Below are 13,556 nucleotides of genomic sequence, written 5' to 3' on the forward strand. Positions count from 1 at the left end.
CTATCATAAGAATCAAAAGACATCTTGCACATCTACAGCATATTCAGCTTCCATTGGTTGATTGCCTGTAACTCTTCCAACAAATCGAATCAACATAACTCAAGAATACATGCTGATGTAGATATTCTACCATCAACATCAGTATATCCTCCACTCTTAGTTCTAACTTTTCTTCAAAGATAAGGAATAATCTCTTAGTGCTTCTTAAGTACTTAAGATATTTTCACAGCTATCCAATGCTCCCAGTCAGGATTCGACTAATATTTTCTATGACTTTCACAGCAAGATATACAAAGTCAAGTACATAGCATGGCATACACTTGTGCCTAAGAGGATAATGGATCTCTCTTGAAAGTTTCAATGCTGAACTCTTTCAGTACCTCTTCTATGTACTTATCTATGAAAATCAAACATCCTTTTAGAATCTATCTCTATAGACCTTTTATTTTCAGAATGTTTGACTTAGGTCTTTGAAAATAAAATTCTATATGTAACCACATCATAATCGATGTCAGATGGAACCCTCCCACTGACCTTCATGTAACTACATGATTCCTCATATCATGTCGTTGTAGGTTTTGGGATCATCCTTATGTTCCCAAACTCTCTAGAAAAATACTTTCTTTGAATCCTTTGTAAGAATACCAAGTATCTTTCTAAAGAATGAGAGATCCTATTAGATCTACGAGGTGGAGAAAGTAATACATATACTGGCTCATCTTAAATAGGTTGTATAGGTCTTGTGACTCGTTGTTCTTTAGAGACTCTCTTTGAGTTCATCCTCCCACTGTTTCTAAGAAAATAGTATAATTGCTCACAATCACATTGTGAACCACTGGAAGAAAAAGTGATATCCCAAACCCTTTTGGGATACCCCATAAACAAACTTTCACAGACATATCCTCTAACTTGTCCATCATATCATATCTCATATGGTGTGGTGAAACCAACTTTAAAAAAAATCTAATTTAAATTTTAAAATTAAGTCTTGCTCTTAAAGAAATAATAGTTAAATTAGTGACGTTCATGATGGACTGGATCATATCTCATACAGTGCCATTGCACCTCACAGATATACTATTGAGCTAAGGTGTATAAGAAGAATTTCATCATGAAACTATGCCATTCTCTTTAGATAATCGATAACTTCCTATTTGGTATTGCATCTTCGATCTGATCGAAGTACTTTAGAAATTTTTGATTTATCTTTTCTACTTCACATTTGAATTTTTTGAACCTTTCAAAATCTTTTAGATTTGTATCTCACATACATATACCTATACCATGACTGCTCATCAATAAAGGTGATGAAGTAGTGACAACCTCCTAGTCTGGCTCATCAAATGGGCCATACACATCGTATGTGTACTAGGGTAAGTATCTCAGTGGTCCTATCCTTTTGACCCATAAAGGATGACTTAGTCATTAATCCTCAAAGAGATAATTCACAGACTAGATATGACTTAACAATCAATGAGCCCAAAGACCCATGTTCTCCAGTCAGTAAATCATTTCTTCTCATACATGATCTAGCCAAAAGAACGATCTATATACTTCAGATTATTTAAATTTGGATCTCTTAGACCCAATGGCATTCACTATTTGCTCAAATAATTTTCACAAATGCAGCACCATGCAAATGATAAAAATTAAATCCAAATGGTAATCATCGAGATTAGGTGCTCACGGCCTAGTGCAACTTTTGCACCATTGCTGACTCAAAAGAGTCACTTCACCTTCCCTTAGTCCTCTTTCTTTTTAGACCTTATATTAAAGTGCGTAATATGCACTAGAGTCTAATGAAAAAGAAAAATCATAAGATTAATTTTGAATAATTCGACATACCTTTTGAAGGTATGTAAATATTTTTTTTAGGTTCTCCAGATACGTACCTTTGAACTTTTCAAGATCCCTTAGTTACCAGCATATCGACTAATTCAGTAAGATGCTATAATATTTATTCATATAGTAGTTTCATAAACTATCCATATGAATCAAAAATTATAGGATCAAATCCTTTAGCAATTTCTTATGCATAATCATGTCAAGCTTTTCAAGCTCTGCAATGTCTTTGATCATCGATCATAGACAAACTGCCCATCACGCATCTCATGCATTGTGCAACTCTAATCATCTCACAACTATTGCAGATAAATCAGTATATCATTGGTAGTCTACATGTCCTTATGCATATATTGGATCTCATCAACTATGGAATCCAATTTATAGCACCTAACCTAATTGTCAATATCCAACCATTTGTCAAGTATAGCTCGTTGACTATGGATTGGACAAGCTGATGACATTAGGTTAACCTAGTTAAAAAACATGACTTAATTTCTAAAAGCTAAGAACTATTCTTAGATTTATGAGCCAAAATATGTAATTAATTTTGGTTAAGTAGTTAATATCTAGGATTCGACCTAGAGGGTTGGAAGCTAAAAATTTATTATAGAGAGTAAAGATTTAATTAGATGATTGTACTTGTAATAGTTTGTTCTAGAGACTTTAAAAATAAACAAAAGGCTTCCACTAATTTTTTGAGTCTCTCACACTCCTCGGATGGAGAAATAAAAATCCTAACGCAATAAGTGGTTCTAGTGGATGCTGCGGTCCCATCGATGTACGCCACCTCATCTAACAGTTATTGGTAACATGTATATTAATGTGTGGATAACTCTTTATCTAGATGCTTCTCCAAGCATGTTGCAGCAACTTGATCTCTAAATCCTGTGGCCTCACTTAATAGTTATTGGCACATTCCTTAGTTAAGTCCAACCCACCATTTACCAGCGAGTGCAAAACTGTCATTGATCCCTCACCTAACAGTTATTGGGCCCAACCCTATCTTTATCCCAGGGCATCTAATGCCAATAGAGTGATTATATCTTTCCGATGTAATCGAACCACTATAACCAGTCAAAAACGATCAACGCCGAAAAGGCACCCGCATCTCTACAATGGTGGAAGACCAGTAGATTTAATATTTAGTGAGAAAATATGGATTTAGATCTCTTTTAATTAGTCACATACATCTGATGTAATGACTAATTTGGTTTAGCTCAGCACATTTCATATTTGAACAACCTAGTCGGTATGGATGAACTCGGGTCAACAAATAACCTAATACAAAAATAATCTCCCAAGATGGCTAGGTAAGTAAAGATGAGTGGGGATCCCCCCGTTGCTTTTTTTAGACACCAACGAATTGATCAGGTTAGACAATGAAATCAATTAAATAACCACCATCTAATACTTGCCTTAGATACCAAATTAGTTGATTAGAATTAATTAGGTTAACCTATAGACCCGGGCTCGAACCGCTGAGCCAAATTTGATCTTGACTTAATCAATTCATATAACATGTGAATCAATTTGATCAACTACAACTAAATTTTAATTTTAAGCCCCTTTGATCTAATTTCAATCAATTCATGTTTAGGTTCGATCAACTACTCAAAATTGAAATGGATTCTAACCTGATCTAATCAATAACCCTAGTTGTAGTTTAGTCTCTAAACCTAATTTGTTCAACCCATACCCAAAAGCCCTTATTTTATGCATTAAAATTTAGATCTTAAATTTATAATTTAGATCTTATAATTTCAAATCTTAATTCTTAATTAAGTACATTATGTACATGGATTTGGGTTTAGATCTTGAAATATTTTCTAATCTAAACCATTTATATTGTATCTTATACAATATCACTGTTTGTAGAATCGAATCGATTCACTCTGGTACATGAATCGATTTGTCACAGTGAGTCGGCATATATTGAGACAAACATAAACCTATAGACCTAGCCTACACAATTGAGTCGGCCCATCAGCAAATGAGCTGACTTACTAGGGTCTTGAATCAACTCCAACAAAAATGAGTCAACTCACCAAGAACTTAAGTCGATCTAATCGAGAATTGAGTCGACTCCACAGGCATACAGTTACAGTTTCATGCTCTCATGCAAACAAAATCTAGGATTTTGGATCTAGGGTTTTACATAAATTTAAGTTTTAGATCGTGTGTCAAACAATATATCAAATACAATATTTTATGATCTAAAACACATAAAAATACATGCATAATCTGATTTAAATTAAAATATATCACACATACAATATTCTGTTCGCTGTTCATCTTCATAGAAAATATCACAGTCGGTACCCCTACATGTCATAAGAAAGAATCCAATGAATGGGCGAGAGAGGGACTTTAACCCCTTCATCATCTTATGATCGGATGGTCATGGTGACTATCTCAATTCAATTACTAAGCTACAAAGTATTTAATCTAACACATCATATATGTAATTAATTAAAAATTAGATCTAATTATTTTTCACATATCAAACATATGAACAATAATATTGAATCTATGCATGTAGAAAGAATTTCAGCAAACATACTAGATCCAAATTACACCCTAATTAATATATTTAGATCTAAAATTAATTTCAGATCTGAATAACACATAATTTATTTCAGATCTAAAATAATTTTAGATCTAAAATAATTCTATAATTATATTACAGCATGCATAAAAATCAGATCTAACTTTAATCGATATTCTATATCATTCTAGGACAATCATTCAGCATAACAGGGGTTATGCCAGGACAATCTTATTTCAGAATGATGTGATCATCTAACCTTCAGATCTGATCTCTATAAACTAGATATCAGATCTGAAAGAGTTTTATATTCATATTAGAAGTTATGCTCTGATACCACTGTTAGAAAACTGCTATGATTTCGTACGTGTAGTTTAAAATTTTTTTAGATATCTATGCAGTAAAAATAAATAAATTAAAATAATTTTAGTTTATTCATGTATCAGATCAGATCTAAAAATTATAGTAAAAAATTGATACGAACATGTACCCATGATTTAAAATCTGAAACAAAAAATAAACTGTTAGAAAAAACAAACGGAGATCAGATCTCCATACCTTAGATCCTGCGGATGTCCCAAATTCTGATCATAGCTGCATACATGCCTGACCTCTACTATATCCATATGGAGACATCTGATCAAAGCATCAGATCATCAATATGCTAGCACCTTGTAGATCTTGCTCCTCATTCTTAGATCTTGATCTCTTCTTCCAGATCTTGAAAAAGAGATCGCCGCGTGAACTCTTTCGCATAGATCTGATGGGATCTGAATCAGATCACCATGAAGAGAAGAAGAATCCTTCTTCTTCTCTTCTTTTCTCTCTTTTCTTTTCTTAGATTTGATCTCTATCAGATCTGGGCATGGACATGAAGAAAGAAAGGAGAAGGAAGTTGGGCATTGGGGTGTGTAAGAAAGAAAGAAGTAGCACCTCACATCTTTTTCATGTCACAAACTCTTCACGCCTCCTTTTTTAATTTTTGTTGCACTCCTCATCTTATCCCACATACAACCTCTCCATCACACCCAAGGGATCTCATCTAAGATGTTGAAATTAAATCAAGAATTCGAAAGATGTGGAGATAAGGTTGCATTGCAGAAAGAAATCTCTTCTCACCATAAGCGCACGTCCCACCTTTCTCCAATTTTTTTATCACACAAAATTAATCTTCCACACCCTAATCAGAGAAATTTCTATTCTATTTTGAATCAAATTTAAATAAAAAAAAATTGGATGAAAAAGAGATCCAAATAAGATAGGGCGCCAACTATTGGGCCCCTTCTTCTTTCACGCACGTGAGAAGAAAAGATGTGAAAAACAATGTCCCTCTTCCCATCTTGGCATAATTTCTAGATAGAAAATCCAAGAGGACTTGGGCTCTCTGAGTCATAGTTCTTCTGGTTCAAGTTAGACTAATCAGGTTCAAATCGAGTCTGAAATGAGCTGAATTCGAAAAGGCTATCAAGCCTGATTCAATCAAACCTGAAATCTAAATCTGATATAGATAATTAAACCTAATTAATATTTAATTTAATTTAATTTAATTTAATTATATTTAAAATAATTAAGACTTAATTCATAATATAATTAGCTTTAAAAAAATTATAACATTTGTAATTAAGTCTTTGTGCTAACAATTAGCAGCTGCCAAAACTGTAACGCTTACAAATTAGTAATTTTTAAAATTTAAACTATTAATCTGATTGATAATTCAAATATGATCCAAGCCATTGATCAGGTCATGCTCTTTTTGTATGTGACCCCTCAAGTTCTATTTTGTCTGATAGTGAGACATACCGTGATCTTCATCACAGTATCATCGAAACTCTTTTCGATGGGCTAGAACGATTCTAACTCACCTCAACAAAGATCGTTGATTCGAAAATGATCCTAGTGAGTTCTCACGATCCACCAGTGATGTCTAGCAATATGTAGTGGCAACCCAGCAGAACAGAAAGTAACCCCTAGGTGCAGTTATCGTGTGATACAATCTCTCTATCAAGAGTCTCGACTTGACAGAGGTCATGGAGAACTCATCAAATCCCATCGTCAGTCATATGCTAGATTAGCTCGACTCGAGTTCATCTGTGAATTCTGTGAAAATTTTTTTCAATATTCATGCTTACTCTCATCAGAGATTTTTTTGAACTCAGTCTTACGAATCGCATAGGACTTCTCCTTTTCTACCAAGGTTGATAGATTTCATCTAGGTACATCTACTCCAAACAGCGAACTTGAACCTACATAGCCAACATACACATCAAAGACCCATATGGCTAGGGATCAAGAAACGTGCAGTCAAACTATATAGTCTCGCTGCAAATAGCCAACACACCACAGGTCAAAGGATCAGTCACACCACTGCAGCATCGAGAAAGACCACGATAAGTGAGTAGACATCCAAGTGGTTTCTCATGTTGGTCACTCTCAATGTAAGTTGTTCTCTAACAACCACCTGTACTCTCACCTCAATATCTCTACACCATAGATTCGAGACTCATCTATCCTAAAGAGAGGTGATCCGTGCACTGATCTCGAATGGATTGATCACTATCCTCCATGACGATCCTTCGATCGTGAGTATTTAAAAATTAACCACTAATGATGTATGTCTCACATTCTCAACACCTTGAGAATATACACAATCATCTTTGTTAATTTTTAAGATAAATCATAGACACATAAACATGATTATTATTAAGATTGTCCAATAAGTACAAAACATGTCCTAGAAAAAAGTATGTGTCAGCCAAGATTGACTTCTAGGGCACACATCTAACAGAGGGAAGGTGATATGATCCTTCGAGTTGGCAATAGAGCAAAAATTACTGCAGAGATTGTTGGCACTTATCCTTTCGATTACCGTTTGATGTTAGATTAGATTTGAAATACTGTTATTATATTTTTGTAGCAAGTCAGAATTTAGTTTCCATATCTGTGCTAGCACAGGAAGGTTTTGAAATTAGTTTTAATAAAAATTTTTGTTTCATTTATTTACGAAATAAATTGATTGCACGAGGTCTTTTAATTGACAGTCTATATCACTTGCATGTTGATACGAATGTGAATTTAAACGAACAAATAGTGAGTGTCATAGGCCAAAAGAGACCTAGAGATGAAATTAACCAGAAGTACTTATGGCACCATAGACTAGGCCATGTTGGAGAGGATAGGATAAATAGACTGGAGAAGGATGGGATCCTTGGCTCTCTTAACCCAGAGTGGTATCTAGTTTGCAAATCTTGCCTTCAAGGAAAAATGGTCAAGTTATCCTTTGTAGGACATTGGGAAAGGGCCACTGAGTTACTTATCTTGGTACACACCGACGTGTGTGGGCCATTTGATGTATAGGATAGGGGTGATTATATCTACTTCATTACCTTTACCAATGATCTATCTAGGTATTGGTGTGTGTATTTGATGAAACATAAATCTGAGACCTTTGAAAGGTTCAAAAAATTCAGACATGAGGTAGAAAAATAAACTGATAAATTCATTAAGGTTCTTCGATCTGATCGAGGAGGTGAATATCTTAGTCGAGAATTTTTTAGATGTCTTAAGAACAACGGCATGTCTCTTAATGGATGCCTCTTAGAATACCTCAGCTCAATGGAGTATCCGAAAGGAGGAACAGGACCCTATTGGATATGATCAGGTCCATGATGAGCTTCACTAATCTATCCTTATATCTTTGGAGATATGCCTTGTTAACCATCATTCATTTGTTAAATATGGTTCTATCAAAGTCTATTTCTACCACACCGTATGAGATATAGTTCGATAAGAAGCCGAGTCTAGGTTATCTTAAGACTTGGGGATGTCTGACCTATGTCAAGAGATAGATGACAGATAAATTAGAGGATAGATCAGTAATAGCTCATTTTATAGGGTATCCTAAAGAATCTATGGGATACTACTTCTATTTTCCATAAGATCACAATGTGATTGGGAGTCGAAATACCATATTCTTAGAAAAATAGTTTATCTAGGATGGTGGCAGTGGAAGGTTAGTTAAGCTCAAAGAGAAGGTCTCTGAAGAGCTAAGAGCTATAGATCCTCAGGAACCCATTATTCATGAGCCAATAGTTGATGTTCCTCTACCACCTCATAGATCTAGTAGGGTCTCCCGACCTCTTGAAAGGTACATGGGTATGCTTACAGTGAAAGTAAAAAAATATTTCTTATGGGAGATAGGGATCATGATGATGATCTTAATACCTTTGATGAGGTGATGTCTGACATCGATTTTGAGAAATAGTTAGATACGATGAAGTCAAAAATTAACTCAATGCACTCGAACCAAGTCTGGACCTTAGTGGATTCACCTAAGGATATTGTACCCATTGGGTGTAAATAGATTTACAAAAGAAAAATAGGTCCGATGATAAGGTAGAGACCTATAAAGCTAGGCTTGTGGCTAAAGGTTGTAGTCAGTGTGAGGATTGACTATCAGAAAACTTTCTCATCCGTAGTCATGCTGAAATCCATCCGCACTCTGCTTGATGTTGCAGCTTACTATGATTATAAAATCTGACAGATGGATATGAAAACTGCCTTTCTGAATGGATATCTTGAGGAAGATATTTATATAGAGCAGCTTATGGGTTTCACATTTGGTGATGGTGATCACAGAGTCTGCAAGCTGCAAAGGTTTATATATGGATTAAAGCAAGCTTCTCGAAGTTGGAATCATCGTTTTGATGAGACAATCAAATCATTTGATTTCATCAAGAATGAAGAAAAATCATGTGTATATAAAAGGGTCAGTGGTAGTGCAATAATATTCCTCGTATTATACGTGAATGATATTCTCTTCATTGGAAATGATATTCCTATGTTGACCACGATCCAAAGATAGTTGTCCAAGAAATTCTTCATGAAAAATCTAGGAGAAGCATCCTATATTTTCGGAATAAAGGTCTATAGGGATAGACCTAAACAGATGCTAGGACTATCACAAAAGCTGTATATAGAAAAAGTACTGAAAAGATTTAGCATGAAAAACTTCAAAAGAGAATTTTTACCTCTTAGGCATGGTATTAATCTTTCCAAGATGATGTGTCCAACCATATCCGAGGAAGTGCAGTGCATGAGTAGGATTCCTTATGCCTCGACTATAAAGAGCCTCATGTATGCCATGCTATGTACTCAACCTGATATTATCCTTGCTGTGAGTGTCACGAGTAGGTATCAGTTAAATCCAGATGAGGAGCACTGGATAGCTGTGAAGAACATCTTTAAGTACTTAAGAAGGACTAAGGATTTGTTCTTGATCTTTAGAGAGATTTTGAGTTGCGAGTCGAGGGGTATACTAACTCAGACTTTATGTCTGATCCTGATGATAGAAAGTCTACATCAGGATATGTGTTCGTTTGCAATGGTGGCGTAGTTAGCTAGAAGAATTTTAAGCAACCCACCATAGCGGATTCGACCATGGAGGCTAAGTATGTCGCTGCTTCAGATGCTGCAAAAGAAGGCTTCTGGTTCAAGAAGTTCATTACAAAACTTGAGAATATGACATCAGATGCCATACCACTCTACTGTGGTAACAATGGAGCCATAGCACATGCTAAGGAGCTGAGGTCTCATCAGAAATCAAAGCATATTGAGCGACGGTATCACATCATACGTGACTACCTCAAAAAAAAATATATCGAGGTATGAAGAGTAGACTCCACGAATAACGTGACAGACCCGCTAACTAAGTAGTTGAGCCAACCAAAAATGAAAGCCCACCTTGAGAAAATGGGACTTAGATTTATAGCCAATTGGCTTTAGTCCAAATGAGAGATTGTTCGATGTATGTCCTAGGAGCCAATATGGCTGACACATTATAATAACTCTAGGACATAATTTTATACTTAATACATTGATTTGATCAATAAAAGGGTAAGTTTATTTTTTATTCAAGTGTGATGTGTCCTTGAATCATCCATGGAATTAACCTTCGATACATATTCTCAAGATGTTGAGAATTAGAGACATGTATTTAATTCCTTAATGCTCCTGGTCATAGGATTATCATGAAGACGATGATTGATCCAGATAGACTGACACACAAATCACTTCCTTCGAGATAGATGGATCTCTAGTCTACAATGTAGAGATATTGAGCGATGAGTGTGGATAATTGTTAGAGAACAACTAGTACTGAGCGTGACCATACGAGAGATCACTTGGATTTCTATTCAATCGTTAGTGATTATCTCGATACTATAGTTATATGAATAATCCTTTGATCTGAGATTGTACTACTACTCGTAGTGAGGCTACTAAAGTTTGACTGATACATAAATATGGATCTTAATGAGCCCTTATAGTAGATGTTGACGACAGTTAGTCCACTGTAGGAGTAGGGTACACATCAAGATGGGATCTATCAACCATGATAGAGAGGAGTAGTCCTATGAGATTTGAAAGGCTAAGTCCAAGAATCTATGGCCATAGTAGTGTGATTGATGGAAAAGAATTTTCATAAAAATCACAACTGAACTTGAGCTAATCAAATCTATCACTTGACTGATGTTGAGGTTTGACAATTTATCTATGACCTGCCATCAAGTTGGGACTCACGATAGAGGAACTGAATCATACATTAACTATACCGAAAGGTTCATTTTAGTTCTATTGAATTGCCACTACATACTACTAGGTATCACTGGTGGATTGTGAGAGCTCACTAGGGTTATTTTGGATTGACAATCCTTGATGAATTAAAGTGAAATTATTCCGACCCATTAAAAAGAGTTTCAATGATACTTTGATAGAGATCATTGTATATCTCACTATCAGATAGAATTGAACTTATGGGGTCACACAACAAAGAAATTAGGCCTGGAATTAGCAATTGAGCTTATGAAGTGTCAATTGGGTTTAGAGAAATCCGATTGGATCCAAGATAACCTTGCTAGTACATGGTTGGACATAATTTCTCTTTTCATTTGGATTTTTTATTTGATAAGATAATTTAAACTTAATTATTTACTAATAACCTATATGAATAAGATTTATTTGATTCTAATTGTTGGGTGTCTAAGGTTTTGGATTATATGAATTAAGGGTGCATGTCCCTTATTAATTTTCTTGATAGTTATTATGGGGCACCACCTTGATTGGATCAAGTCGGGCGTGTCCTATGATTAGAGGACTTTTTAATCTGATATGGGGCGTCCCTTCGGTGCAAAAGAGGGTATGTTTAATTAGGTGCAAGGGCTCCAAGAGTTGGCACCTAATAGGATTCTTAATGTAAGTTAATAACTTATGTTATTAGGAAACCTAATGCAAGTAAGACTTGTATTATGAGATTGAATATGATTCAATCCTCATGCTTATTTAAAGGGATCTCTCCTAAGGTCCCTAGAGCATCCAAATCAGCAGCCCTTAATGCCTTAAAGGTCCCCCCATGCCCTCTCTTCCTTTCCCTTCTCCTCTCCCCTTGGATGTCCACACATCCCACCACTTGGGGCATCCTCTCTTCATCACGCCCAAGGGCTATTGGGCGTCCATTGTTTGCTAGTTTTCAGAGCTTGGTAGCAGCACGAAGCAAAGAAGAAAGGCAAGAGAAGAAGAGAAGAAGAAGATCAAGAAAAGAGATCAAATTTGATCGTAATCCAGGCTTCATTCAGATTCAGCAGGCTAAATTTTTTTAGAGAAGAAAATTCAATTTGAAGAGAGCTGTTCCAGGCTGATCCTGAGTAGATATCCATAGAAGCCAGACTCTTGTGTGGCTAGAAGAAAACTTCTTCTCTTTCAGATTCAAATTCGAAGAAAAAGATTGTGAAACGCATATACGATTTGATCACAATTTGAATTTCAGCATGTGTCAATTTCAGTACATGAACTAGATCTTTGTGGTTTTATATTTTTATATATGCATGATTCAGATTAAAAGTATTTTAATCTTATATTCTGCTGCGGTGTTTAGAAAATAAAATTTTAAAATACACATGCATGCCCCAAACCTTAAATTTCAATACTGTACCTCTTGATAGCATGACTGTGTTATGTCTCAGATTTGAAGAATGACATAATAGGTTGCACAGCCTCACATAGTCGGACTCGTGGCCAAACACACTATGGGATGCAAGACTCACGCTATAGGATGTGCAGCCATGTGCAAGGGGACTTGCGTCTAGGTGCTGGATAGGTTCCAATAGTTCCAAACTCCTTGGAGTGGTTGGCCAAGCTTCTTGGAGCAGTGGTTGGCTATAGTTTTGGAAAATTTTCAGCAGTTAAGGGAGTTGTCCATCACCTCTATTGATGTCCATACTTATTGACCATTGGCAGCAAGCCATCGGAGTATCACCTTAGTGAGATTCAGAGACTTTGAATGGGTCTCTTGTATCCAAATTATGTGGAAATTGTAATAAAAGAGTTGCATATAATTTTCTCTATGTGCTTTGAGTGTTTGTCTTTGTTTGGCTTACTATTGCAATCTGTTGCCCAGCTATGCAACCCAAGAGGGGGGGTGAATTGGGTTTCTAAAAATTTTAAGCCCAACAAATAATTTATGAAGAACAAAATAATGGCTTTAAATCAATATTAATTACCTAAAGTAGTATTGCAAGGATATAATAAAGAAATAAGATAAAGCGATAAAGCACACCACAAACACAAGGATTTATAGTGGTTCGGTGCTAACCTTGCACCTACATCCACTCCCCAAGATCCCACTTGGGAATTTTAATCCACTATCCTTTGTATTCAACCCGAATACAAAACGTCGGAAACTCTGACACTAGCTATCCCAAGCTAGAATACAAGACGTCGGAAACTCCGACCCTAGCTATCCCAAGCTAGAACACTTGTTTTCCGGGTACAAGCAAATCCAAAATACTCCGATTTCAGGTTCGGATCAACCTTTCCTTATTTTGGAAATCCTCCAAAAACAAGAGCAAAAACTCACAAAGAGTAAGAATATTTAGAGCACAGATGAATACAATAACAGCTCCTTAAATGAGCAAATATAACAATAAAAGCTTTACTCAAATGAAGAACCCCTTTTTTTTAGAATTTCTCAAAGTGGATGAACGCTTGAATGCTTGAGAAGAGGTTGATTGTTGATTGAAGATCTCTTGAAAGCTTTGAACAATCTCTAGATCAAGGTTGAAAACAATCAACTTGAAAGATTCTCTCTTTGAATGCTCTTGCTTTTCTTTTTCAC

This window comes from Elaeis guineensis, chromosome 1, assembly GCF_000442705.2.
Source record: "Elaeis guineensis isolate ETL-2024a chromosome 1, EG11, whole genome shotgun sequence".
Taxonomy (NCBI): Eukaryota; Viridiplantae; Streptophyta; class Magnoliopsida; order Arecales; family Arecaceae; genus Elaeis; species Elaeis guineensis.